Source organism: Wyeomyia smithii, chromosome 3 (genome assembly GCF_029784165.1).
Source record: "Wyeomyia smithii strain HCP4-BCI-WySm-NY-G18 chromosome 3, ASM2978416v1, whole genome shotgun sequence".
Classification (NCBI taxonomy): domain Eukaryota; kingdom Metazoa; phylum Arthropoda; class Insecta; order Diptera; family Culicidae; genus Wyeomyia; species Wyeomyia smithii.
Window position 1 is genome coordinate 3,406,265 of NC_073696.1, and position 26,154 is coordinate 3,432,418.

The 26,154-nt window shown below is 35.4% G+C and overlaps 1 protein-coding gene across 4 annotated transcripts in view; it reads left to right on the top strand.

Annotated features, from left to right (window-relative positions):
- Positions 1 to 26,154, top strand: part of LOC129726404 (serine-rich adhesin for platelets) — a 294,544-nt gene that overhangs the window by 155,657 nt on the left and 112,733 nt on the right. The window lies entirely within an intron of this gene.

The following is a 26,154-nucleotide window of genomic DNA, read 5'->3' on the forward strand; positions in this document are numbered from 1 at the left end:
AAACAACTACAGTGGATATCTAGGTAACCTATTACGATGGGCTGCGGCTACGTTCATTCATGATAATGTGATCCATTCATGATTAACAGTGTGATGAACATGGGGGCGACGTGAGATGAATAATTGAGCAGCCATTCAAGTTTTGAGATGGATATGGAAGCGTTGTGAAAAATGGTTTGTTTTACAAAATTCAGGATGAATCTAGCTAATTTTACCAAATATACAATGCTGAAGGATTCCATAAGAGCATGTAAGCATATTTAGTTTATTTGTTCAATGATTTCGTGAAAATTTGGTGTTTAATCCGTGCATTCTTCGTGAATATCGGCTTAATGAGATGAATAATGGAGCAGTCCCCCTAGTACCGGTACTTGTTCTAGTAGTCGTCATTTTTTGCACTTTCCTGGTGAGAGAGATGTACGTAACGTCAACTATTCTATGGCAACGTATGTTACTTGGGTACAGCGTCATTGTCGTTGTTGAATTGGTACATAAAAGTTTAACCCGTAAAGACCCTGGACGAACTTTTTTTCTTGAAAACAGTTGCATTAAGGTACCACCCCTCTGTTGTCGTGATACGCAAATTAGACTGTGTTACTTTTTATAAATTTTCAAATAGATTTTCAAATAGATTGACGAGACCTCACAAAGGCAACAGACAAAGTTTTGATAGAATACGGGTCTTGAAAATTGTATCAGAAGCGTTTGATAAAGCCTAACATGTTATTTGCCTTGTGGTCGATGAAATTAAGTTCAGAATCTAAGATTATTCCTAAATCCCTAACTTTTTCACATTTTTCTCCATTCTGATTTCCTAATGCAATTACAGTTATGGGCGTTGTTAGTTTTCTGCTAAAAGATTTTACATTGCGTTTTTTCTCATTTAATTCCTGTAGACTTTTCTTAGACCAGATGTAAAATGAGCGTATTGCATTCTTAAATACATTGATGTCTCTTGATTTTTTATTCCCAAAAACAGCTCCTTGTAGTCGGCATATAATAGTACTTTAATATTTTTGAGGATGACGGAAATGTCGTTTACGTACAAACTAAAAAGAAGTGGTCCCAAGTTGGAGCATTGGGGAGCACGTGAAGTAACTTCAAAGGGATTTCACACGGTTGAAATTTTTGTTTTTTAAATCGGAAAGGTTTATATAGAGTTACAGAAGGCTATTTGTTATATTACATATATTATTGCATTCGAGAATAAGGAATGCAAGAAATAAGTTCTATCATAGCTAGTGATGTATAACTCTTTAGTGTAGGACCACAGCAGCAGGCGTTGAAAAAAGTGACAGTCAGATAAGAAAGCAAAGCTAAAATAGCCTTTAATTGTATCAGAAATAAAATAACCAACATGCTAAACCTTTAAGAACGACGAGAAAACTCATTTCTCGTTGATTTTTAAGTGCAAGAAGTCACATCATAGCTAAGCTGTTCGAAATTTTAAGCAGCACGGTACGCTCATTTTGAAAAATAACACTGTAGTCACAATGGTTCAATGGATATCTGTGAAAAAAGTATGTGCCCTCTGATCAAAATATTTAAAACGTTCAATCGTTATTATTTTTCAAGTGTTTCAGATTTTGACATTTTTTGAAAAATATAATTGATTAAAATGTCAAGGAAGAAAGAGGATGACAGTGATATATAAATTTTTTGTCCCGCGAAATAAATCGTTGTTTTTAGATAAAAAGATTGCAATATCGATTAGGAACGTTGACCTCAATCAATTTCAAAGACAGGTTATTTGGCAGTCTGCAAACAGAATATGGTTTCCTGGAGGTAATGAACCTGTCAGCGCTTCGTCAGTGTTTATTAAAACTTTAAGAACTTGCTGCTTTTTTTTCAAATCGTGTTCCATGGATAGACAGAGATTCTTCTCAGTTTAAACAAATTGTATCGAATGGTCTGCTTAGAAGCAATGTTTTTACCAACGCGAAACTTTATTCTTCTTGTTTTTCACTCTTGGCCATCTAGCCGAATGCAATGCTCACCTTCCGTCCGTTATAACGCTTTTTAACAGCGACGTATTATTTTTGCAGACTCATTTGTTCACGACGAATAATCAAACCGATTCGACAGGAAGAAGGTAAAATTTGTAATGCGTAACTCGGAAGATTGATTCTCTGATCCCATGCATCTACAAAAAACACTACCGTAAACCAGAGCACCCTTTTCAACGGAAATGTTACCTACATAAAAACCTGTTTGTGTTATAAAACATACGGTCATGGTTAAAAAGATTCTTCCCGGTGTCCGATCACTCCGCTCGAAAAAGAAGATTGCTTTCTTTTACATTTAAATATATAATAAGATACCCATTCACATCCCACAGAAGTCAGTTGTTGTTATAGGTGTAGGTTGAAAAGGGGTTGAAATTTCTATTTCAGAAGGTCACACCTGGAAACAGTACTTCCATATATAGAATCGAAGCATACTCCAAAAATTGTGCTATAATTCAGCTTCCAGTACATAAGCTATTGTACCCTCAGTCGAAAGTTGTTCGTCATTGTTTACATATCAACAAACAAAAATTACCTGGCAATTTTCTACCCTTTTCGCTCAAACACACCCAAACACTAATATGTAAACACATGAACTAGAAAAACGTTGCCGGTATTACTACGAGCGCACCTTTCGCCTCATTTCACTGCCAATGTTATTCCGTCGCCACTAATTAATTTCATCAATCCAGAGTGGTATTAGCTTTTTCTCTGAACACTTTTGCCGTGTGCACTACGCCAATATATCTACTCTCAGTTCATCGCTTCGGTAGCGGGTGGAGACGCACGATATTGAGGTAATATGGCCATCCATTACATAGGAAACCGAAATCATTGAGAACGGAAAGCAGAAATCAATACCATTCATCACTTCGGCGAGTTACTTCAGTGGATTCGGCGAGTTGATACTGCTCATAAATAATTATGATTGTTGTCTAATTTATGGTGCTCATCTTTTGGTTGGTAGGGGAAACCTACCGAACTGAATGTGTAGGGTCAAGTGAAATTAGTTATTAATGCTATGTCAAGTATTTTGTGTTCTACACGAAAAGCTTGCCCTGGGGCTGCTAATGCGATGCTAATTTATAAAAGATTCGTCATCCATTGGCATACACTGAACATAGCCGTGCTCACGGGTGTGAGTTTGAAGCTTCAACAGATCTATTTGTACCTAAGTAAAATTCGTAAGTACTGAGGGAAAAAATATCTGGGTGGCGAATGTCAAAAATTGCCAATGCAGTGACGTAGAAAATGATTGCAACAATTAGCTTATCCTAATTTTCTAAACAATCACTTGGTTTACGAAAACCCCAAACGAAAACCTTTCGTACGATGAAGCGACGTGATATTTCGTCACTAAAAGCTACCAAGCTCGACTGTTTTCATGTACTATCTCCGTCTCTTTCGTTTCCCATAAAAAAACAGGACAATCTTTCTCAGTGATTCCCAAATCGACCCTATTGAAACCGTTCGAGAGTTTATCACAAAACCTACTCCTAACAAAATAATGAACTGCAAACTAAACGGATGATTTGCAGCCAATAAATTACCATTTTCGCTAACTCTGTGACCCCACAAGTGGCGGCCAACTTTAATGGCGTACTCTACAAGTCCCTCCGCAAACCAACATGCTTCTTCTGTATCTTTACAATTATCCAAAATGCGCAGCCCTAAGCCAGCAACCTTTCCGACCTTGCCATCTCCAACACTGCGCCGTCTCAGAGAGACGCGAGCGAAGAATAATAGTCGTCATTAAATCAAGTGGAACCGTAATTTCGGTTACAATGGGTTGGGTCGACCTGCCTCACAATCGATGAGTTTCTGCGTCGTTACTTGCTGGTCGCGACCACGGCTGTACTGGCAATTTCCCGGTTCTGATGAGCCTGGTTTCCGCTGTGCCGGTTCGACCGTTCCCACTGGAAGGTACTGAGCCCAGCAACCGCTACCAATTACATCAATTTCACGAATTTAAGCAAAAGAAAACGAAATAATGCTATCATCAATATCAGGGTCGAGGGTTTCGAAACGTGGCGAATAAAATTTATTGAAATGTTTGCTTTTTTCGATCACCACAGACACCGATGAATACGCAGTAGACTTTTGGCAGTATCGATACAATTTGATTACTTACGCTTCAATATTTATCACCCCACATTGCAGGGTTGGGAGCTTAATACAGTATCAACTTTAAATAACTATAAATACAAAGTTATCTTACGATAAAAAAAAGTTTTCCATTGAAGTACGCCAGACTGCCGCCGATCATGGTTGATTAGCGGCTCCCGATCAACAGGCACGCTCCGCAGTAAATTAAATTACACAAACTTTAGCGCAACAGCGGTTCGGAAAATTGAATTTACTTACCTTGATATTGATTTTCGGGCAATTTAATTAACTGCACCGACGCCTTCGGGACTCAAGGTCGGCCCTCAGAAGAAGGTTATGCTCTCAGACGAGGAATTACTCATTTTACACTGAATAATTTGTACCATTTAGCCGGAACAGGAGCGTGTGCAACAGAAGAAAGCAGGTGGCACTTTTTATGTTGCTTGTCGTTTACCTGTTGAAGTGGGTTCAGGTTGTTAAATAAACCGTTAGCTTTATCTTCTACATTGCATGGTTTCCGTTCCTTCGGTAGCCTATCAGATAAACGATAAATGCTCTTTGGTTGGTCACATTGGCAAACAACCCTCAATATCGTCCGGGCTGTAGTTCGGCCCGGCGGTGATGTATTGATTTTTCGCTCATCTCCACGTCCTTTGCTTCTTCATCGAGCGAGAGATGAAACCATGCAGTCCTATTCATAAAATATCCAATAGCTTGGGGACGTGGTACTTTTCTGTCCGTCATACACACCTTCCGTTTTGCTGTCGGAGGTGAAAATTGTAAGCAATAGCTTATACAGCATCACTAGTTGTATCGTTTTATGGAGGGAAAAAAGTTTCGCTCATGTCGTTCGATACCACCCGCTGGGGACCGATAAGTAAGATCATTTGCTCTCCTCGTTTGCCCGTCGGTGCTTATTGATTTTTCGACTGGTCATGCCAGCACAGAACTAGCGATAAGGCGATCAGCTAAATTAGCCATTGTTTCAGAGCAGTTTCGTTGCGAAAATCAACCACAGCAAGATTCCTTAGCGATAGCTTTGGAATCCGCAAAGAGAGCGGGAGATTGACTGAAAATTTAATCAATTACTGCCGTAGCACTTTATGTAATTTAAATATTCAACAAAGTTAAAATTACTGAGCTATCCAATTTCATGCACCGCTGGGCGAAAATTAGACATTAACATTTTCGACGTAAAAATAATCGTGTTTGTGGCGTCTTTTCGTTGATTTTTTTTCCTTTCCAGAACGAAATTTTCTGCCAAAGAAAAACTATAATTCAAGAGCCGTGCGAGATAAATTAGTTCAAATAAGTCTGGGAAACCTGTTTTTTTCTGGAGAGCGTAAATAGGAGACGACCCGAGCTTGCATGTTTCATTCAACATATATGGAGGTTTTTTCGATATTCTTGAAATTTAGAGCAAAACCACGTCTAATATCTACCATTTTTAATTTGAATGAAACTTTGTATACATATATGACTCAGCAAACTGAGTATTTACCGCAAGAGGATAAATTTTTTAGAATCAAAAGTAATTTTCTGAAAGGGCGTGTGTTTTTTGACACTGGTTTTACTCAATGCATTCTAGCTCAACAACTTTTAGTTGTACTGAATAACAGTGAGATGTATGCAAATCCACGACTACAAAGAATACAAAGATCTCAAATTCTTCGAATGATAGACGCTAAGATAACGATAGACTATCTCATATGAGTGCGTCTTGAACTGTCCTACAGATCAGACGTTTTTCGGTTGCTTGTGGACTGGTCTCTGACTGTCTATAGCTTCAAAGTTTGTGTTTTGTCAGTGTGTCTTTTAAAGACTACCTGAAAGTTATTTCCCATCAGTCTTTCTCAAGACTACCTACTTTTGAATTTAACATTTGTTTTAACTTTTTTCGTATCACCTGAAATGGCTGGACGGAAAAAGAAACCTCGCATCGCTGCGGGGAGGAAAAGAGAGGCATCTCTTTCTGACACATCGAGTGTCTGTAGTGACAATCCTTTTGATATTTTGCCTGAGCAAGAAGCTGGTGAAATGGAAGTTATTAATAATGAAACTATACAAAATATAAAATCTTTAAAAAAGGAGAAAGTTCCACCTATTGTGGTAACTATTTCTTCTGAATTTAATATATTCAAAAAGGAACTTTCAACGTTTGTTTCTGACGTTAAAGTTACCTATCAAATTGGCCGTAGAGGTGAATGCCGCTTATTAGCCGACTCAGTAAAGGGCCGTGATCGTCTTGTTCAGTATTTAACTGACAAGATGTACAAATTTTTTACATATGACACCAAGAACGCCAAGCCGTTCAAGGTTGTCTTGAAAGGTCTCACCAACGATCAAACCGTTGATGAGATCAAACTTACTTTAACAGAATTACTTGGCATAGCCCCTACCCAAGTAATTCTAATGAAACAAAAATCACGAGGCGAAAACAGTCAGAGAACTGGAATTTCCCTTGTTAATTATTTAATTCATTTTAACCGCAATGAGGTTAACAACTTAAAATTTTTTGAAAAAGCACATGCTTTGTATAATGTGCGTGTAAAGTGGGAAACTTATAGGAAGTATGGCGGAGGTGAAAAGCATATCACCCAATGCCGTACTTGCCAACGTTATGGCCATGGTTCCAAATTCTGTAACATGGACCAAAAATGTCTTAATTGTGGAGACTCTTCTCACAAAAAGAAGACATGTCCTGTGAAAGACAGTAAAAATTTTCGCTGTGCGAATTGTAACGGCAAACATATGTCAAATTTTTATCAATGCCCAGTCCGTTTAGCAATTGTTAAGGCAAGGCAAGGTAAACAAAATTCAATTTCTCAATTAAAACCAACTTCAAAACAAAATTCTCCAAGCGTACCAGTGACGCATAGTTTACCTACTCCTTTGCATACCCGTTTGACTTATGCACAGGTTACAGGTAGTTCGAACATTATACCGCCTAGTGTTGGTAGTTCGAAAATGACCGTTAATATGGGTAAGCAAAACACGCTAGAAAATACTTGTACACCTATTACTCCAGCTAATATTGCTGCCGAAAATATTTTTTCTAATGTCAACTGCCTGGGGCCTATTACGGCAGGTAAACTTTCTTTTTTGCAACAGGCAATGTTCGATATTATGAACGCCATGTTGCAGGCAAAATCAATGTTTGAAGCCATTCAAATAGGCACAAATTTTACTATTAAAATTGTTTCTAATTTAAAATTTAGCAATGATTTAAAATCATTAAAATATTAAAACAAATATTAAAACAATTATTAAAACAATTAAAATATTAAATTGGAATGCTCGCTCATTAAAGGCCAATGAGAATGTGCTTTTTAATTTTTTAACAGTAAATAATGTGCATATTGCAATTATTACTGAAACATTTTTGAAACCTAACATAAAATTAAAATATGATCCCAATTACGTGGTTCATAGATATGATAGGATTCAGGGTTCCGGCGGTGGAGTTGCAATTGTTATTCATCGCCGAATCAAACATCGTGCTCTTCCCCATCTTGAGACGAAAGTTATTGAAACTTTGGGAATTGAAGTTCAAACTGAACTTGGGATTTTATTTATTGCCGCAGCATATTTACCATTTCAATGCACACGCGAGATCAAAAATTATTTTATAGGTGATTTACAAAAACTCACCAGAAATCGTTCGAAATTTTTCATAATCGGCGATTTTAACGCTAAACATCGTTCATGGAATAATTCTCAAAGTAATTCCAATGGCAAAATTTTATTCAATGATTGTTCTTCAGGATACTATTCTGTTTTGTCTCCGAATAGTCCTACATGCTTTTCTTCTGTAAGAAACCCTTCAACAATTGATTTGGTGCTAACAGATCAAAGTCATGTATGTAGTGATTTGATCACACATGCTGACTTCGATTCTGACCATCTTCCAATAACTTTTTCTTTATCACATGAATCAGTTTTAAACCCTATGAGCTCTGTTTTTAATTATAACAAGGCTAATTGGGAAAGATACAAAACTCATATTGAGAGAAATTTCAATAATGAGCTTGATTTGCAAAACGAAGTGAATATTGATTCCGCTTTGGAAGCATTAAAATGTGCAATTGTTGATGCCAGGAATTATTCTGTTCCAAAGGCTCAAGTGAAATTTGATTCATCAATAATTGACGAAAATCTTCAACTTCTAATTCGTTTGAAAAATGTCCGCAGACGTCAATATCAACGTTCTCGTGACCCTGTTTTTAAAACTATTTATAAATATTTACAGAAAGAGATTAAACATAGATTTACTCATCTGAAAAATCAAAATTTTGAGACTAAAGTTGAAAAATTGAAACCATATTCAAAACCATTTTGGAAGCTGTCGAAGATTCTTAAGAAACCTTCAAAGCCTATTCCAGTTTTAAAAGATGGTGAACGTTTCCTTGTATCCAATGAACAAAAGGCTCAAAGACTTGCTCAGCAGTTTGAGAGTGTTCATAACTCAAATTTGAATTTTGTGAGTCCAATTGAAAATGAAGTCACACGTCAATTTGATTTAATTTCTTCCCAGAATTTTTTACCTGCAGAAATGATTGAAACTAACTTGAATGAGATTAAATCAATTATTGAAAATTTCAAAAATATGAAAGCACCTGGTGACGATGGAATCTTTAATATACTAATCAAACATCTCCCTGAGAGCACAATGGAATTTTTAGTGAAAATTTTCAATTGTTGCTTCAAAATTGCATATTTTCCCAAATTATGGAAAAATGCAAATATTACTCCCATTTTAAAACCGGATAAGAACCCAGCTGAAGTTTCAAGTTATCGACCAATTAGTTTGCTTTCTTCAATAAGTAAACTGTTTGAGAGAATTATTCTTAACAGAATGATGTCACTCATCAACGAAAATTCAATTTTTGCAAATGAACAGTTTGGATTTCGCCATGGGCATTCTACAACTCATCAATTGCTCAGAGTTACTAATATGATACGAGCTAACAAATCTCAAGGTTATTCCACTGGAGCTGCTCTTTTAGACATAGAAAAAGCATTCGACAGTGTTTGGCATAAAGGTTTGATTGCGAAATTGCAAACTTTTAATTTTCCAATTTTCCTAATCAAAATTTTGAAAAATTATCTTACTGATCGAACTCTGCAGGTTGTCTATCAGAATTCAAAATCTGATAGATTTCCTGTCAGAGCAGGTGTACCTCAAGGTTCAGTCTTGGGTCCAGTCCTGTACAACATATTCACTTCAGATCTTCCTGATTTGCCTCCAGGATGCACAAAGTCATTGTTCTGCGATGACACAAGCCTTTCCGTAAAAGGAAAAAGTCTTCGTGTCATATGCAGTCGATTGCAGAAAAGTTTAGATATTTTTTCTTCCTACTTGCAAAAGTGGAAAATCTCTCCCAATGCTTCTAAAACTCAAATGATAATTTTTCCGCATAAGCCTAGGGCTTCTTTCCTCAAGCCAAACAATAATCACGTTGTCAAGATGAATGGGGTTATTTTAAGTTGGTCTGACAAGGTTAAGTACTTGGGACTAATTTATGATGAAAAAACTTATTTTCAAAGAGCACATTGAGAGTATACAAGCCAAGTGCATCAAATATACGAGATGTTTATATCCTCTCATTAACAGGAATTCTAAACTTTGTTTAAAGAGCAAACTTTTGATTTACAAACAAATTTTTAGACCAGCAATGCTTTATGCTGTACCGATCTGGTCAAGTTGCTGTTCAACAAGGAAGAAAACGCTCCAAAGGATTCAGAATAAAATTCTGAAAATGATTTTGAAGCGTCCTCCTTGGTTTGGTACACTCGAATTACATAGACTTACTGGTGTTGAACCATTAGAAGCTATGTCAAATAAAATTATTAACAATTTTCGACAAAAATCGTTGCAATCCTCAATTGCTACGATAAGCTCTCTTTATAGCCAATAAGTTAGCATTTAAGTTAGTTGTAAGTTTACTTCCCCTTTCTGACAAGTAGGTTTAAATCCCTACGAATGATAAGTCCTAATTGCGAAAGCAAACAAATCCTAACAATTAAAATTACAAATTTCTAACAGTGTTGAGAAGTCACCATTTTTGATTGGACACACATACTCATTATTTACTAATATTTATCATAAATACTTAAGCTACTAACAAATCCTCCCTTAAAAAAAAAAAAAAAAAAGACTATCTCATATCATGGTTAATAACTTTTATTCCAACACTAATAAAATAACTCTTTGAAAATAATAAATGACACTGAAAAAATTGAAAATGGCAACTGGGATCAGTGTCATCCCGAAAAAATAACATCAAAAAAACCTTAAAAGTCGCTGTAATTGTACATAGTTTTACCATATTTCAACTATGCTTTTCATTATAAATACAGCATTTTAACATTAAATATCATTGTCCAGAACAATAAAAAACAACTTTTTTACCATGAAAAAGGGGGGTTGTTATGTATCTTAACAGCATTTTTCCAGGCACTTTTCCCATACATTTAGAAGTCACTGACAATGTTTTTCATGGTAAAATTATTGTCGGTGGTAGATGCAACAACAAAAACATTGTGAAAACATGGTAATAATAAGAAACGTTCGCAAGCTTAGAGTAAAAATACCATGTTTTATATGGTTACAATAAAAAATATTGTCCGATTACTGTTCTCATCACAATTCGTAATTTTTTTTTCGGGATCACATTACATCCAAATATATATTAGACTAGTGTTGGATAAAAGATATTGTTATTGATCATTCTCAAATGTAGAGGAGTTGCAAGTGCAATCGAATTTTATTTTTCACATATAAATACAGCATTACTGAATAGGAATGGAACAAACACCTTGCCGCGGCAACAAGTCTCAACAGTCAGAGTGCATACAGATTGAAATAACATTTCACTTTTAATTAAACGTAAATCGTAAAAACATTAAATCTTCAATCATGTATTTGTTGTCCTCGAAAGGACGACTGTTGTTTAATTTTAAATCGGATATGATGCTGATCGTATCTCTGAACTACCCCAAAAGTGGGATTTAAAGCACTTTAACAACACAGTGGAAAGCTGTTTTCACACTTAAAACTAGACACGATCAGCAGATTATTATTGCCACGATTCAGAAAGCTTGTGTTGCCAAAACAAGGCAAAGCTTCACCGGAAAAACTAGCATCTCTGTCCCACCATCTACTTGTATAATAACTTGTTTGAGTCGAAATCAGACTCGGCAGGTCTAATGCTTCTGCTACCGCTGCTGGTACTCGCTGTCGCTGTCGTTACCGCTACCACTTTTACTACTCGCTGCTGCTACTGAGCTGGAACCGACTTTCTCGCCATCCACTAGTAAAATTGTTGTTTTGAGCAGAAGCAGGCTCTTACATAGCCCAAAGAGTGCTTTCCCGGTTAACTAGGTATAATATTCTGTCGACCTTGTTGGGGAAAGCAAGTATTATACGATCAGTCAGAGGTACGAATAATCAGATTACAGTTTTCTGCGTTTTGGCGGAGGTATAGATGATTTTACTATCGAACGAACGAAAGAAGGTTCTTGTAATCCGTTGAAAACTAACCGGCTTATGAACATTTGAAGTTGGACATATTTTTCCCATTTTCCGTTTTTAGATTTTCATTCTACACTTCGAAGCAGCTGAACTTCCTGAGAGACGTAGTTCTACGTCAATAACTGTGTGCGAATAAATTGTAGGAAACGGATGGTGCCGTGTATAAAAATACACACTGTGAAACAATTTTTTTTTCTACAGAGAAAATTCTAAATAAATACTTAAATTTAATATACAAAAAAAAAATTGCTCCTCAATTTTTTGAAGTAGAATTATGACTTTTCTATACTGTGGTACACAGGGCTGGAATTCACCTCAGTGCAGAAAGAACCACACAAATTTGTACACAACACATTTGCCATCAAACCGTGCGTGCCACTCCCGATATTTCGTTTGTGTTTTCTTCTCCCCATTCGCTCTTTTGTATTTCTTTCGCACCGAAAAAATGCGATTGAGTAGGGTAACGGGGGTATTTCGGCCCACATGCATATTTTGGCCCACCCGGTAGCTTTTTACGCATTTTATCTGATAATTTCAATGAATATTAGAAAACTATGCATGCAACATTGAATAACACACCTAAGAATCATACTATACTATAGTTTTCGGCGAAAAACTGGCTCTAGGTAGTGTTATTTTGGAATTAGTTCATACATATTCAAAGTCATGGCTGAGTCAACCAAAAGTCAAGAGGAAGTGGTAATATACAATTCAACGTCCGGAAGCTATTGTAACAAATATGTATGCTTTTGAAACAATTCGTTGTTGTAGTAACATCAATAAAATGTCATAGAAACAGTTTGTATACTCTAACATGTTGAAAAAGTGGTTTAACGCATGGCCGAAATATGTTTGCCTCTTTCTGAAGCAAACATATTTTGGCCATGCCAAGTTTTGACATCTCCCTTGATTACCGTTCGGCCGTTGCACGTGAACTTGTGCAGCTTGTGACAATTTACAGGTAATTACTTCTTAATTTATCACATTAAAAGATATGAAATTGGATGAGAATCCCTATCAAACCGCAATAAGAAAAAACATTTCATTTTTAGTTGCCTAAAATTTACAAAAATTCACAGTAGAAGGATGTTCTCCTCAAACCCACTATTTTTGCTCTAAAAATAACGATGATGATCTTATATATAATTAGTCCGAATTATATCCATACAAGTCTGTAGATATAAAAATGGGCCAAAGTAAAAATTTGGTGGACCAAAATATGTTTTTAGTACTTCGTAGAAATTTTGATATTTCTAGGATATTTTTCAATATATTGCATTGTTGAATGGTTTATATTAAAGTAGACACTTAGCTTTTAACAATGGTATAATAGAGTGGGTATTTATGTTGGAAAATTGTGTTTGTTTTTAATGAACTGTGCGAGCACTTCCCAAAGCTGGCCCAAATACCCTCGTTACCCTACACTTTGTGCATTCGCCAAAATGTGCGACACCACACATTGTGTCTTACTTGTGTGTTGCTTGGGGCAATGATTATCGTATTTGACAAACGAACGATTATAGTATTATTTTTATTTTGGTTTTTGCACTTCATTTGACTTCTATTGAAATAATTTAGGAGATTTTTTTTTTTTTTTTTTTTAAGGGGGGATTTGTTAGTAGCTTAAGTATTTATGATAAATATTAGTAAATAATGAGTATGTGTGTCCAATCACAAATGGTGATTTCTCAACACTGTTAGAAATTTGTAATTTTAATTGTTAGGATTTGTTTGCTTTCGCAATTAGGACTTATCATTCGTAGGGATTTAAACCTACTTGTCAGAAAAGGGGAAGTAAACTTACAACTAACTTAATTGCTAACTTATTGGCTATAAAGAGAGCTTATCGTAGCAATTGAGGATTGCAACGATTTTTGTCGAAAATTGTTAATAATTTTATTTGACATAGCTTCTAAGGGTTCAACACCAGTAAGTCTATGTAATTCGAGTGTACCAAACCAAGGAGGACGCTTCAAAATCATTTTCAGAATTTTATTCTGAATCCTTTGGAGCCTTTTTCTTCCTTGTTGAACAGCAACTTGACCAGATCGGTACAGCATAAAGCATTGCTGGTCTAAAAATTTGTTTGTAAATCAAAAGTTTGTTCTTTAAACAAAGTTTAGAATTCCTGTTAATGAGAGGATATAAACATCTCGTATATTTGATGCACTTGGCTTGTATACTCTCAATGTGCTCTTTGAAAATAAGTTTTTTATCATAAATTAGTCCCAAGTACTTAACCTTGTCGGACCAACTTAAAATAACCCCATTCATCTTGACAACGTGATTATTGTTTGGCTTGAGGAAAGACGCCCTAGGCTTATGCGGAAAAATTATCATTTGAGTTTTAGAAGCATTGGGAGAGATTTTCCACTTTTGCAAGTAGGAAGAAAAAATATCTAAACTTTTCTGCAATCGACTGCATATGACACGAAGGCTTTTTCCTTTTACGGAAATGCTTGTGTCATCGCAGAACAATGACTTTGTGCATCCTGGAGGCAAATCAGGAAGATCTGAAGTGAATATGTTGTACAGGACTGGCCCCAAGACTGAACCTTGAGGTACACCTGCTCTGACAGGAAATCTATCAGATTTTGAATTCTGATAGACAACCTGCAGAGTTCGATCAGTAAGATAATTTTTTAAAATTTTGATAAGGAAAATCGGAAAATTAAAAGTTTGCAATTTCGCAATCAAACCTTTATGCCAAACACTGTCGAATGCTTTTTCTATGTCTAAAAGAGCAGCTCCAGTGGAATAACCTTCAGATTTGTTAGCTCGTATCATATTAGTAACTCTGAGCAATTGATGAGTAGTGGAATGCCCATGGCGAAATCCAAACTGTTCATTTGCAAAAATTGAATTTTCGTTGATGTGTGACATCATTCTGTTAAGAATAATTCTCTCAAACAGTTTACTTATTGAAGAAAGCAAACTGATTGGTCGGTAACTTGAAACTTCAGCTGGATTCTTATCCGGCTTTAAAATTGGAGTAATTTTTGCATTTTTCCATAATTTGGGAAAATATGCAATTTTGAAGCAGCAATTGAAAATTTTCACTAAAAATTCCATTGTGCTCTCAGGGAGATGTTTGATTAGTATATTAAAGATTCCATCGTCACCAGGTGCTTTCATATTTTTGAAATTTTTAATAATTGATTTAATCTCATTCAAGTTAGTTTCAATTATTTCTGCAGGTAAAAAATTCTGGGAAGAAATTAAATCAAATTGACGTGTGACTTCATTTTCAATTGGACTCACAAAATTCAAATTTGAGTTATGAACACTCTCAAACTGCTGAGCAAGTCTTTGAGCCTTTTGTTCATTGGATACAAGAAAACGTTCACCATCTTTTAAAACTGGAATAGGCTTTGAAGGTTTCTTAAGAATCTTCGACAGCTTCCAAAATGGTTTTGAATATGGTTTCAATTTTTCAACTTTAGTCTCAAAATTTTGATTTCTCAGGAGAGTAAATCTATGTTTAATCTCTTTCTGTAAATCTTTATAAATAGTTTTAAAAACAGGGTCACGAGAACGTTGATATTGACGTCTGCGGACATTTTTCAAACGAATTAGAAGTTGAAGATTTTCGTCAATTATTGATGAATCAAATTTCACTTGAGCCTTTGGAACAGAATAATTCCTGGCATCAACAATTGCACATTTTAATGCTTCCAAAGCGGAATCAATATTCACTTCGTTTTGCAAATCAAGCTCATTATTGAAATTTCTCTCAATATGAGTTTTGTATCTTTCCCAATTAGCCTTGTTATAATTAAAAACAGAGCTCATAGGATTTAAAACTGATTCATGTGATAAAGAAAAAGTTATTGGAAGATGGTCAGAATCAAAGTCAGCATGTGTGATCAAATCACTACACACATGACTTTGATCTGTTAGCACCAAATCAATTGTTGAAGGGTTTCTTACAGAAGAAAAGCATGTAGGACTATTCGGAGACAAAATAGAATAGTATCCTGAAGAACAATCGTTGAATAAAATTTTGCCATTGGAATTACTTTGAGAATTATTCCATGAACGATGTTTAGCGTTAAAATCGCCGATTATGAAAAATTTCGAACGATTTCTGGTGAGTTTTTGTAAATCACCTTTAAAATAATTTTTGAGCTCACGTGTGCATTGAAATGGTAAATATGCTGCGGCAATAAATAAAATCCCAAGTTCAGTTTGAACTTCAATTCCCAAAGTTTCAATAACTTTCGTCTCAAGATGGGGAAGAGCACGATGTTTGATTCGGCGATGAATAACAATTGCAACTCCACCGCCGGAACCCTGAATCCTATCATATCTATGAACCACGTAATTGGGATCATATTTTAATTTTATGTTAGGTTTCAAAAATGTTTCAGTAATAATTGCAATATGCACATTATTTACTGTTAAAAAGTTAAAAAGCTCATTCTCATTGGCCTTCAATGAGCGAGCATTCCAATTTAATATTTTAATTGTTTTATTTAAAATCATTGCTAAATTTTAAATTAGAAACAATTTTAATAGTAAAATTTGTGCCTATTTGAATGGCTTCAAACATTGATTTTGCCTGCAACATGGCGTTCATAAGATCGAACATTGCCTGTTGCAAAAAAGAAAGTTTACCTGCCGTAATAGGCCCCAGGCAGTTGACATTAGAAAAAATATTTTCGGCAGCAATATTAGCTGGAGTGATAGGTGTACAATTATTTTCTAGCCTGTTTTGCTTACCCATATTAACGGTCATTTTCGAACTACCAACACTAGGCGGTATAATGTTCGAACTACCTGTAACCTGTGCATAAGTCAAACGGGTATGCAAAGGAGTAGGTAAACTATGCGTCACTGGTACGCTTGGAGAATTTTGTTTCGAAGTTGGTTTCAATTGAGAAATTGAATTTTGTTTACCTTGCCTTGCCTTAACAATTGCTAAACGGACTGGGCATTGATAAAAATTTGACATATGGTTGCCGTTACAATTCGCACAGCGAAAATTTTTACTCTCTTTCACAGGACATGTGTCCTTTTTGTGAGAAGAGTCTCCACAATTAAGACATTTTTGGTCCATGTTACAGAATTTGGAACCATGGCCATAACGTTGGCAAGTACGGCATTGGGTGATATGCTTTTCACCTCCGCCATACTTCCTATAAGTTTCCCACTTTACACGCACATTATACAAAGCATGTGCTTTTTCAAAAAATTTTAAGTTGTTAACCTCATTGCGGTTAAAATGAATTAAATAATTAACAAGGGAAATTCCAGTTCTCTGACTGTTTTCGCCTCGTGATTTTTGTTTCATTAGAATTACTTGGGTAGGGGCTATGCCAAGTAATTCTGTTAAAGTAAGTTTGATCTCATCAACGGTTTGATCGTTGGTGAGACCTTTCAAGACAACCTTGAACGGCTTGGCGTTCTTGGTGTCATATGTAAAAAATTTGTACATCTTGTCAGTTAAATACTGGACAAGACGATCACGACCCTTTACTGAGTCGGCTAATAAGCGGCATTCACCTCTACGGCCAATTTGATAGGTAACTTTAACGTCAGAAACAAACGTTGAAAGTTCCTTTTTGAATATATTAAATTCAGAAGAAATAGTTACCACAATAGGTGGAACTTTCTCCTTTTTTAAAGATTTTATATTTTGTATAGTTTCATTATTAACAACTTCCATTTCACCAGCTTCTTGCTCAGGCAAAATATCAAAAGGATTGTCACTACAGACACTCGAAGTGTCAGAAAGAGATGCCTCTCTTTTCCTCCCCGCAGCGATGCGAGGTTTCTTTTTCCGTCCAGCCATTTCAGGTGATACGAAAAAAGTTAAAACAAATGTTAAATTCAAAAGTAGGTAGTCTTGAGAAAGACTGATAGGAAATAACTTTCAGGTAGTCTTTAAAAGACACACTGACAAAACACAAACTTTGAAGCTATAGGCAGTCAAAGACCAGTCCACAAGCAACCGAAAAAACGTCTGACCTGTAGGACAGTTCAAGACGCACTGAAATAATTTAGGAGATAATTCTCAGTGCTGCTCAATGGGTTTTGTTTCAAAACTAAAAATGGTTTCTTCCCGGAGATAGCTGCATCGTACATGAACAATAGTGTGGCAATAGAAATCGACTTTTCGAATTTCGTTTAGAAGTAGGGCTCAATAGTTTCGTCTTCGAAAAAAGTTCCCAAACTAAACTTCAGCTCAATCTGACTTCGGGAACACGAAAGCATTATTTTGTGACCAATGAAAAAATGCACAGGTAGTTCATAAATTTATGAATATCAAAAATTCTGATGCCAAATGTCTTAAAAATGCATGAAACATCGAGATCTGGTTCTAACCAAAAATGAAAAAATCGATCGGTTAAAGTTTCATCTTTCGACTGAACGAACTTCTGAATGCGACGAAGGACTTTTATTTCATACAACTCATTACCACCCAAATGAACGGTATCAGTAGTGAATGCATGTAGCGATTGTATATGAATACCGGGACAGAAACATGTCTGGATGTGCGTAATATGTCCTAAGAAACACGTCCACGCCATTGAGAATCGTGTTTAAATGAATTCTCAAAAATGTATATGGTCCTTTCTTGGTTCCTTCTCTCTGCTTTTTTTTCTTACACTTTTCACTTTTTATTCACTTTCACTACTTAATTCTATCACTTTTCACTTTTCACTTGCAAATACGTATTTCGGCACTGACATAGTGCCTTCGTCAGTGCTTATTTGGACTGTGGAGAAAATAGTGAAACCCCAAGAAATTTTATACCTAATTAGGTAAACGAATGGGGCAAATTTTTAACTCAGAGAACGTAAACAACTTGAGTTAGGTAGAGAAATGTGCGGCCTGGTGATCCATGCCTTGTCGGGGAGTTTTCGGTAGAAATTTAAAAAGCCAAGAGAAATGATTACCCTGATCTCTGCTGGGTTTTGTTTGAAAATTTCTAAACTTTCTGCGACATCTAATTTCCAAGGGGATGTTACTGATCGAACGATCGAGACTAATGTTGTCGGTAGTCATAGCGTGATCTTCATGAAATATATGTTCGGCTATTTTGGATCTGAAATGGTGAGTTATTCCTTTTTCTGAGTCTTTCTTAGCCTTTACAAGTTCTGAAGTATGTTCCTTAAACCGGATGTCTAAATTTCTTTTTGTTTGGCCAATGTAAACCTTATCACAATGTGGACATGCAACTTTATAAACACCCGCCCTATGTAATTTGTCAATAGTGTCTTTAGTAGACCCCAACTTTGTTTTCATTTGATTATTTCTACTACTGTAGATAATATCGATACCAAATTTTCTACATTTTTTACGAAGTTGACGAGTGAAACTGACGTCATATTCAACCACTACTCTTTTCCGATCCTCTGTTAGCGGAGTGAGTGTTGTGTGAGATTTCCTATGTTGGATTCGTTTCTTTTTGTCATAAATGGCTTGTATGGTTCTTCTGTTATATCCATTCTGCTCACCAATATCGAAAATATATTCCATTTCGTTTTTCTTACCTTCATTACTGAGAGGCAAAGATTCCATACATATGGTAGAAAGAAGCCATTTTATGCTGGGAGGAGTGGTTAGAAGTGTTAGGTATTACCCGCTTAGTATGTGTGGGTTTCCTAAAGATTTCGAATTCAAAGTGGTTGGAGTTTTTAACAACGACTACATCTAAAAATGGAAGCCTGTTGTTTTGTTCATTTTCCAAAGTGAACTGGATATTTTTATGAATACCATTCAAAATTCCTAAAAAACTTTCCAAGTCCCCCTGTTGTAAAATACAAAAAATATCATCAACATAACTCCACCAACGATCTGGTAAGCAGTCTTTTTCATTTAGTTTATTTTCCAAATGTGCCATAAAAAGCTCACATAAGAAAGGTGAAAGAGGATTCCCCATCGGTGCTCCTTTTGTTTGTTTGTAATATTTTTTCTTCCCGCAACGCAACGCAAACTGCTCAAACTGAAGCTCTTTATTCTCACGCAATGTGTCACAAAAAGCAGCACAAAGTATTGTTCCGTTCTCCCTCTCTTGAAATATTTCTCACTAAGTGATATCTTCCGTAGTCATTTCGTTTCCGCTTTTTCTCTTTGTGCCTGTTGGTTGTCAAAATGTGTAGGTACCGTTCTCGTTGTGCCTTGCCGTAAAATTAACACACTGAGCGCAATGAGTGTGCGAATGACAGCCCTGGTGGTACATTCTGTGAAAGTGAAAATAAATTCGGACATATGTTAAGTTAGATTTCATTTTTAAAATACTGCGTAACCACACGATGGGTTACAATAATCACAACGCCGTTAGATAGATAAAAGGTAGGACAATTGTATGATACATCAGTTATCATTATTACTTCATTTCCTAGCTGCAAAAATTAAAGAAACAATGAACAATGAACAAATCACATACGAGCCCGCCTAGCACAGACGCCATGATAAGACACCAACTGTTTGCCGTGGTATACTCTCTATATCAGTATGAACGAGAACTGAAAGTGTGATTCAGATTCAGAAACTCTCTCTCTCTCTCTGTTATAAAAATAACTCTACAAGGGCAGTGTCTGTGGTTGATCGAGGCGTGCTAGGAACGGGAAACAATAGTAGAGGATGATACTATATTAGATATGAGAAAGTTTTTTCTAAGTCTAAATCACACCTTCTGTTCTCGTGCTGACTTATTAAATGACGTATAAGAATGTCCAATTTACCGTCAAGTTTCACTACTTTTTTAAAGTAAAAGTTCCGACCACTGAACTAAATCGAGAGGTGAAATAAAAATTACTTTCACTTTGAAAAATAGTCAAATTTGACGGTAAATTGAACAAATAAGAACGATGATATTAATATATGGGTTTAGATTGATATAGGAGCGGCTACCCAATATTGCCATCTTTAATAAAACTAAAAATGTAGTCAAAAGAGTCAAATTAAATTAGTTCGTATAGCAACTGATATTTGATGTCTTGAAAGTAAAACACTTCTGAAAAAAAGAATGTTATCAAAACTGATGTCTTGAAGGTAAACATACTGGTACAAGCAGCAGCAATCTTAGAAAAGCACGCACAGCGCTTAGGACGGCAACAGAATATAACCCTAAGGAGCCGTCCACATTCCACGTGGAGAGAAAAATCGTCATTTTGGACCCCTCCAGCCAACAGCGTGGACAACCGTGAACATTGATGAAATACCCCCTCTTCTTGTTCATACACATGGGCATTTTTCTACAAAAAAATTGAAAAACGTTTGTTTTCTGTGGTTTTTTTAGGGATTTGACATGAATCATGTCAACAAAAGAATACCACAAATAATTTCAGATTGAAGTCTAGTCTGGTCTACACTAACACAGCCAGTACTTGAAAGGATCCTGGAAAATGATATTCACCATTTTAAAAAAATGATTTCCATACATTTTTCTTCTCAACGGCCAGGCCTACCTTGGGACGGCTTTTGTTCCAAAGCAACAAAGATAAACGGAACAAAACACTTTGTTGAGTCAAAATATAAAGGCAATGTAATTTATTCCGTCCATGTTATTGTTATCCGTGCTCGGCAAGCAAGCCAATAGCGATGGAAATGAAAACTTGACCTTAATTTAAATTATTGAATTTAAATAAACATCATATCAAACAATTGTCACACATTTTATCCATCCACCGGCATGTAAATGACTAAGATGCATTAAGTCGTTCGCTTGCTTCAATCGTTAGAAATCTCACGCAACATTTGCCAGTTTCATTTTCAATTTCACAAAATGTATTCTAGTATAGAAATCAAAGACGTAGTCCCACGTCAAAATTCTACAAATTAGGAAAGATTTAAAAAATAACAAACACACCATATTTAACTGAAAATAAACTTTTCTAAAAGGTAGAAGGAAAATACAAAAGTTTATCCAGAAATTTTTTTTCTTAAATCTAGCAGAAGTCAAAAAGAAAAAAATTAAAAGAAAAAAGTTCTAAGTTCAGTCCAGAAAAAGAAAATTACTTTTAAAAACCAGTTGGAACCAACAATCAAAATGATCTTAAATTTGGTTCAAATTAATAGAGTATGAAATTCTAACGAGAGGAAATGTCCAGAAGGAAAATGATTCAAATTCAGCCTAATCGTTGAAAGAAAGCTTCTAAATGTAAGAAAAGACAAAGCAGAAATTTAATTTGAATTTAGCTGTGAGCTTAGTTGAAAGTGCCTAAAACAGTTAAAACAAAGTTCATGAAAAATTATTTCAAATTATTTTATAAAAACTCAAAAGTATCTCCTCTAACAAGAAAAAAACAAAAAAAATCCATTTCACCCGACATTCTTGAAATGTTCCCTACATGTCTGAAGAATCTTCTCAAGAAAAAGAAGAGGCCACAAATAAAATGAATTCAAATTTATCTCAAATATAGTTGGCAATGACTCTAAAAACTATAATATCTGTAGAATTTTTTTAATAAGCCAATGTATTTCTTTTTTTTTTTTTTTTGAAAAAAATACGCACCACGTGGACATTATCATTACCCCCTCTTTCTTCTTCCGTGGACACTTGCGTACCCCTACCACCCATAAGTTTCCACGTAGAATGTGGACAGCCCCTTACTTTCCATCCAACATGCACTTGATGCTCGTCCTCGGATCGGCACGCAACGGATGAACAACAGTAAAACACAGCGAATACGTTTTTTCTGGACCTTTTCTACAGTTAGATGGGCCTGTTTGAAAATTAACTCAACTTTCATCCAAATGTATCCGTCTTTAAAGTACTTCAAAATGAAGTTTGAGTAATTTCAGTTTTTTGTAAAAACACGTTTTTTGTAAATTGCTTTTAGTTTTCTATCAATTATTCAATCTATAGAAATGAACCTCCGTGCAAGTGAACATAACCACAACTTCTGAATTATTCATCCCGTCTCTTCGCATTCTAAAAATATTATTATGTTGATCGCAACACTTCAATTAATCTATGTTTGTAAACTAAACTAAACTTTCAAGTAAAAAAATTGTGTTACATTTCCATCCATCGAGAGCTTTTTATAACAATTCAAAACAATGTCAAATTTCAACTAAAAAAAAATTCGAAAAGAAACTTTTCTAAGATTTTATATATGTTTAATTTAAACTTAACAACCTAAATTCACGATAACTTGAAAACGGATGCCTTTACGATATTAATCGTCGTATGCTTTTTGATTTGAAATAATTAATTTAATTTTAACATCATGAAATACAAAAAAATGACGAACCTTTTCCTGTACCTTTTTCAAAAATTGTGTTGTAATTTCAAATTTCTTTGAAAAAGGAAAAAAAAAATAAAGAAACAATTAAATTTAATGTTTGTTTGGTTGTCCTAAAAAGGACAATTTGTTATTCAATTTTTGATCTGATTGCACCTCTGTGCTATCCCAACAGGGAGAATTCTGGGAAACTTACGTATGACGGAGGCATCGAATCGACTGTTTGGATGGGAGAGAGCAAAAAGTTTTAAAATCTTGCAAACATAGAATTCAATTTTTACTACCAAATCTCAATAGAGCACTCCGATAGCATAGTGGAGAGCTGTTTTTGCATTGAAAACTAGACACGGCCGGCAGCTTTCACTACCGTACAAAGCAAATTTTTTACTAAGGGAAGTGCCGCTACGCCTACCGCTAACGCTGGTACTGCTGCCGCTACTGCTGCTACCCACTGGAAATTGGTTAGGAATGACTACAAATACATAATGTCAGGATAAAAAGTTGATGTATTTTCGAAGAGAAATCGAGAAATCGAGAAATCTAAAAAAATCAATTTTAGATGGCAGTGTTGCCATATATGTTCTTTTTGCAATTAAATTGCAATTTTCGGCAAATTAATGTATTTCTATTTCAAAATTGATAATTTTATCATGTCTCTGAGAAAATTTCACACGAAAAACACTCATCACTTCGAGGTATTATTCGCGAAAATAATGCTCAGCATTTTTAAGAAGCAAAGCCAAAAATCCTCTGGTTTCAATCAATATTTTTTCCATTATATTTTTTATCAATGGACACTCTGGAAGTGGACATGTTTACATTTTTCGGCAAATGATTGTATTCTAACTGCAAATTTGACAATTTCATCGTGTTTCGAGGAAAATTTTACATGAAAACCCCCTGTGACTTAGATATATTATGTAGTTTGATTATGGACATCCTGGATGATACAATTTAAAGGAAGTTAGCCAAACAATTCAGAAAATACATGAAAAATTGACCGAAGGTGTTGCCAGTTGCTTGGATGTCCATAGAGAACAGCTTTTTGAACATCGCAACGAAAGGTTTTTTTATTAATGGAGTTTTTCTTAGAAACAGATTCTCAAACCTCAAAGCTTATTAATTTCTCAGTGTAGGCAGTCACCTCTTAATTATTTTTACACTAGATCAGCGAAAAACTAATAATTTCTCAATTTCGATAAATTTTCCAACAACAAAATAATCTTGGTTTAAGTGAGCAAAACCATGCCACATGACCCATCGTCCAATATTATTTCTGATTTAAATGAAACTTTGCACACGTATCTTACTCAGCAAACTGAGTGTTTTCCGGGAGAAAAAAAATTCGACGTAGAACTACGTCTTTCAGGAAGTTCGGTTTCATAAGGGTGTAAAATTACAACTCGGAAACGCAAAATGGGAAAAATATCTCCAATTTTAAATGCTAATAAGTCAGTTAGTTTCCAATAAATTTCTTTTGTTCTTGCAGCAATTGATTGCAAAATTATCTGTGCATTCGCAAATGCAAAAAAATGTAATTTGATTATTCAAACTATTGAAAATTGTCGAGCGTTGTTGAAACGTAGATTTCGACCTCCGATTGGTCGCTTTATGCTTGCTTCTCCTCACACGGTCGACAGAATTATATGCCTACGAAAGTGGGCGTACACTCTTTGGGCTATACAACTCGACTTTGTGGGTTAGATAAGCCAAAGGACAACTGACAATGACAGCTCCTTTGAGCTCGAAGTAAAACTGGCAGTGTGTAACGTGCTCGAATATAGCAAAAATCGTTCGAATCGAGCTGCACAATGACACCCCAGTTTTCCATTGTGTTATCAGAGAAATGCCTTATTCTCACTGTCGTCGGAGAGAACACAGAGATCAGTTATATGTTTGATATCAAATCAAACAATAAATTGTCCTTTTGAGGCCAAATTAAATTCTTAATTCCAGAGTTGATATTTTTTCGTTCATTCATTATGCTTCATACAAAATGTTGGAACGCCTACATTTCCATGTCTCTGCAGGAACTGAATATTATTTATATTTTATTCTTTCGGTAAAATGCAACACCACTCAACATCTTATGCAACAAACTGCCGCATCTGCTGTTCTCTGCTCCCATTCGACACTAAAACGCATACTTAATAGGGTGGGGAATCGTTATATGGAAAAAACAAAACTTGATAGCAGATGGCCAGAACCAAGTTTTTTTTTGTTATTTTTTGGGGCCCCTAACAATCTTAAATTTATCGGAAGTCGATCGGTTTTGTCTCCGCTTTGCGCATTGCATTTCAAATTTATATGGAGATTTGTATGGAAAAACCAACTTTTTTGCATTTTCCATTCTAAAGAGATCAAAATGGCTCAAACCAAAGGTTTCATGACTTCAAACGGTAGGTTTTCTGATGCCTAACAACTTGGCCGAAGACACTAAAGAGCTAGGGTGTCCCAAAAAAATACTAGAGCTGTTCAAAGTTGATTATGTCGAAATTTATGTTGCAAATCGATTTTTCTGCCAACACTGCCAGTGTACCGGCGTCAGTTAGATTTCCATCAGAAGTGACCTCAGAAACACGTTGTAGATTCTACCTACGCCTAGAATGTTGACCTAAATTTGTTTGCTTGATCTAGCTGAGTGTATAAACTCGTTACGACAGGTTACTTCTGATGGGAATCCTGCTGACACCGGTACATTGGTAATGTTGGCAGAAAACAAGATTTTCTGCATTGCATGCAAATCGACATATTCAACTTTGAACAGCTGTAGCTCTTCTAAGGGACATACTAGCTCTTCAGTGTCTCCTGCAAAGTTGTTATACATCTAAAATACTATGTTTTAACATAATGTAGTGTATCATTAGAGTATTATTAAGCTCTCTAGGAAGGCAAATGCAAAAAAGTAGGTTTTCATACAAATTTGAAATGCAATGCGCCAAGCGGAGACAAAACCAATCGACTACCGGTAAGTTTAGGGTTGGTTGGGGCCCCAAAAGGAACCAAAAAAACTTGGTTCTGGAAAATCGTTCATTTTTCCCCACCCTAATATATAAATATTGAAAATTTGTTCAAGACTTGCAAATAAAGAAAATATTTTTTTTTGACGAAAACGGCACTTTTATCAAAAAAATAGATAGGATTCACGGAACCCGGGGTAATCCAAACGGCACCAACAGTAAGATTGCTACAGTGCATTTCTCAAACTTTAAATCAAGTCTGAACGTGTTTACACAATTGTTTCTTTTTCTGCTCACTTGTGATGAAAAGTCCCATATATCGATTAATAAATGTTCACAAAAATGCAAAG